The following is a 4,277-nucleotide window of genomic DNA, read 5'->3' on the forward strand; positions in this document are numbered from 1 at the left end:
TCCATCGAGCCACACTCTGTCAAATGCCTGCGCGACGTCTAGAAAAATGGCTGTGCAGTATTCTCGATGTTCAAAAGCAGTACGAATTTCTGACGTGATTCGGTTGACCTGTTCGATGGTTCCATGTTTTTATCTAAAGCCAAATTGATGTGTGGGAAGTGTGTTGTTTATTCTAAGATGAGGGCTAATCCGAAGGAGTTGCTACTCCTTCAAACAGCTCAAACAGCTTTGAAAGACATGTTAGTAAGCTTATCGGTCTATATGATGATGGCTGCGTTTTATCTTTTCCTGGCTTTGGGATCATTACTATGGTCGACTTTTTCCATTTTTGAGGGAAGTATCCAAGCTTGGCGATTGCGTTGAACAACAGGCAGATGTGAAGAATAGCACACTTTGGGAGTTCAATGAGCATTCTTGGAGTTATTAGGTCGTAGCCAGGCGATTTTCTTGGGTTCAGTTGCTCTTTGATAACCTTTGCTAGTTCACATGGTCGGAATTCAAAGGGTTCTTGAGGATCTAGATTGGCTGCTATTAAAGGAGGGAGAATAAATGTGTTGGTAGAGGGATTTGGTCGGAATACATTTTGTAAATGGTCAGCGAAAGCACTGGCTCTTTCTTCATCACTTCGAAACCAGGTGCCAGAGGGACTTCGTAGTGGCATAATTGGCGCTATTGGAGTCTTTAGGTTTCTGTGAGCTCTCCAAAGAGGGTACTTAGTGCTGGTGGGAGAGAGTTGCTCGATATATGAACGTTGGCTGTTTTTTTCCTCTTGTTTGAGAGCATTGGTAAGCCTGCGTGTGGCTATCTTAAGCATGTGCTTTGTAATTGGTGATCTATTAGACTGCCAATCCCTTCGTAGGCGTCGTTTATCTAATACCAGCCGCTCGATTTCGCGATTAGTTTTGATGTAGTTTGGTTTTGCATACGTCACTGGCGGGGGTGAAGCCTTTTCAGCCGAAACTAAAAAGTTTCCCAGAGGTTCCGTTGACTTTTCTATATCCTCCTTTTTAGATAATGCCGTCGTTAGTTCTATGTGTGAACAGACATACTTTTGATACCTTGGCCAGTTTGTTCTAAAATTTGTGAGTCTATACGGTGGGTCGACGATGTGGGGGCGAGTTAGCATATTTAGAAAAACAGGTGAGTGATCTGATGATAAATCTGCTAGTGCTTCGGCGGTGACCATGTTGCGGGGGACATGTTTAGTAATTGCAAAATCGATCAGGTCTGGGATTTTTCTTGGGTCTGCTGGCCAGTATGTAGGCTTACCCGGGGATTCGTAAGCGCATTGTACACTTGCTTACCCTTTGGCGTCACAAGTCGAGATCCCCAATGGGTGTGCTTGGCGTTATAGTCACCCGCTGCGATGAACCTGTCACCTAGTGTGTTAAAGAATTCCATGAATTGATCCTCAGAGATTGGAAAGCGCGGTGGGCAGTAGACTGCGGCTAGAGTCGTTGAACCATTGTTGAGTTGTAAGGCTATGGACGTAGATTGTAAGTAGTTTTTGTCAAAATTGTTTAAGTGGTGGTGTTTTATGCGATTTCTGATGAGTATTCCAGTGCCTCCATGAGCTTTACCATCTGGATGATTTGTACCATAGAACAAGTATCCTGGTATATGAAAATTGTTTTTATTTGTGAGGTGCGTTTCTGATAGTAGCATTACGTCGATGTTTTTTTCGTAAATGAACTGTGTGAGCTCTTGTGTATGCCGTGAAACGCCATTTGCGTTCCACAGAGATATCCGTAGGGAAGCCATTATGGGGATTTTGAAGATACAAGAAGTTGAATCAGGATATTTTGGTTTTTCATGAGCTCTTGCAAAGTATTTTGCATGAACGTCATAAAGTCTTTCATGCTTTGCTGTAGGGATAGCATCATAGCTTCGATGCCACTTTGTTGTGTTTGTTGGATGTTTGTCGGTGTATGTTCGGAATGAGCAGTTCTTGTCGGTGGGGCGGGCACTTCTAGTCCGGATTTTAGGGCGCTAGCGAAAGAAATTGTTGGAGTAGTGCTTGGGACAGTTAGGGGTGGTTGAAAAATCGGTTGCGGAGAGTAGAAATTGACTTTGTTGTATGTATGTGCTGTGGCAATACGTTTGTTTAGGCGGCTCTTCAATTCTTTGTACACCACACAGCCTCTGTAGTTTGCAGTATGTTTTTCCCCGCAGTTACTGCATTTCTTCACAGACTTATCGTCCTTGTTTTTGGGGCAGTTTGCGGTAGTATGAGGTTCGCTACAGACAACACATACGGACTTAAGGGTGCAGTATGCCTTGGTGTGGCCGTATTCTTGGCAATTAGTACATTGAACTGGATTGATACGTTTGTGCGGCTCCTCCACGGTGATCCTCCGATGTAGCAAGTACTGTAAATTGTATATTGGGTGCACTTCGTTTTTCTTTAGTGCCTGGAGCTCTGGTTCGAGTTCTATTTTGAATAGTGGCTGCGGAACTTTGTCTTTGTTTAAAATATTAATAGCTGTCTTTGCAGAAAAGTTTTTGGCCTTCAGAGCCTCAATTATCTCAGCTGGTGTCACTGTTGCTTCAATGCCCTTAAGTACTACCTGTAGCCCTTTGCAACTTTTTAATTGGTATGTGTAGTAGTTTTTACCAGCATCATTTAGGTATTTAGTCACTATACGGTGGTCTGCTTCTGTTTGGATCTGTAGTTTTATTTCATGAATATTTCCTTTTTTAAGTGGGATAATGTGGAATTTGCTGTCACCAATCAAAGCAACGAGTTTATTTACAAGTGCATTTGTACTTTGTGAAAATTGGTGGAGGCCTGGTCTTTTTTGGTTCCCCTACCGTTTTTTCGTTGGGTTGTTCGGTCGCAGAATCAGCCAAGATAGCATATCGGTTTGAATTATTTACTGCAGAGTTTTCATTGCCGTTGTTGGTTCGATTGATTTTGGGTTGATTACCTGCCTTATTGTTTTGAGGGCTGAGCTTTCTCTTGATTTGGATGTAGCGATCCATGCCAGTCTGCACAGTCGAAATCGACTTCTGCTTTTGTTTTGATTCTTCTTTGCGTGCATTATTGTTGTTGCAAACGGTCAGTGCTGCTGAATTATTTACAGCTGGCACAGCGATAATTAGTTGGGCCGCTGACGAAGTTGTTGTTGTGGTAGCAGTGACAGTTGCCAGTGAGGTCACTGCACTCGTTATTGCAGTGTTACAGTTACCCGGGACGGTCGTTTGGCGCTGCGAGAGGAGCGGGGTAGGAGAGGCGGTCTCTTCGCTCCACGACTTGTGAGCCGAAGCAGGCAGAGAGGGAGAGCAAGAACGCGGTCTGTCGTTCTCTGAGGGCAAAAGTTTCGAGTTAGTTGAAGGTGAGGGTGCTCGATCACCGATTTGCGGTGAGACGAAAGAAAAGTATGCATTGTTGCGTTGTAAAGAGAGCCGGCGCTCGTCTTGTTCACATTGTCGCTGAGAACGTATGTCGTTTTGATTCATTGTTCTAAGTCCACATATAACAATTACCAGAACAATATGGAATAATTATTTATTTTAGTAAATAATTACTATAGTCAATAATTGTTAGTTGTGCAAACTGCACTTTACACTTTGTGTTTAACTTTCACTATACTGTTGTAGTTTTTAGAACTTGCTATTCGTAGCTTGAAAGAAACACGTCTGCACTCGCCGACGTTCGACAACGTGAACTTGAACTTGTGTGGGAACTTGAAGACACCGGAACATGTGGCTGCGAGGAAGGCGGACCATCTAGATGAAGCAGCGTATGATGCCTGATTCCACAGGTGCGGCAGCGGCTCGAGCTGCACTGGCGTAGCTGATGATCTGCCTTTCTCTTTGCCTCGCGCAGACGATCTACTGGCGCTAAGTCTCTAAATTGCGGGCAATAATATATGGCATGCTCTGGACTATGGCAAAGCATGCAACCCAGAGAATTTTGGGTGGTAGCAACTAGCGTCGAACGATTTCTGCCCACCTGAACGCCTGGCGCATAGGTTGCCATGGCCCAATCCACGGCCTCCAAAGTCCTACATCGCTGCTCCAGGAATGCAGCCATCGATTCCCACTTCGGAATAAGGTTGACAAAGACCGGATCCTCCAAGCGCTCCTCCCACTTAGCTTGGCTCGCCGCATCCAGCTTTTGCAGCAGCACTTGCACTATGATGCAGCCAGCGATTTGCTCAGTGGTGCCCAAACCCTTCAACGCACGAATGTGAGCTTTAAACTTGTCCGACAATTCCCGAAGCGATGCCACTGAACCATTCCGTACTACCTTTAAACCCAGAATCTCGGTGATG

General features: G+C 44.7%; 1 pseudogene; it reads right to left on the reverse strand.

Moving 5' to 3' along the window:
• Positions 1-2,563: 2,563 nt before the first annotated feature.
• LOC122612911 lies at positions 2,564-3,594 on the reverse strand (annotated as a pseudogene).
• Positions 3,595-4,277: the final 683 nt, after the last annotated feature.

The sequence above is a fragment of the Drosophila teissieri genome, chromosome 2R (assembly GCF_016746235.2).
Source record: "Drosophila teissieri strain GT53w chromosome 2R, Prin_Dtei_1.1, whole genome shotgun sequence".
NCBI classification, from domain to species: Eukaryota; Metazoa; Arthropoda; class Insecta; order Diptera; family Drosophilidae; genus Drosophila; species Drosophila teissieri.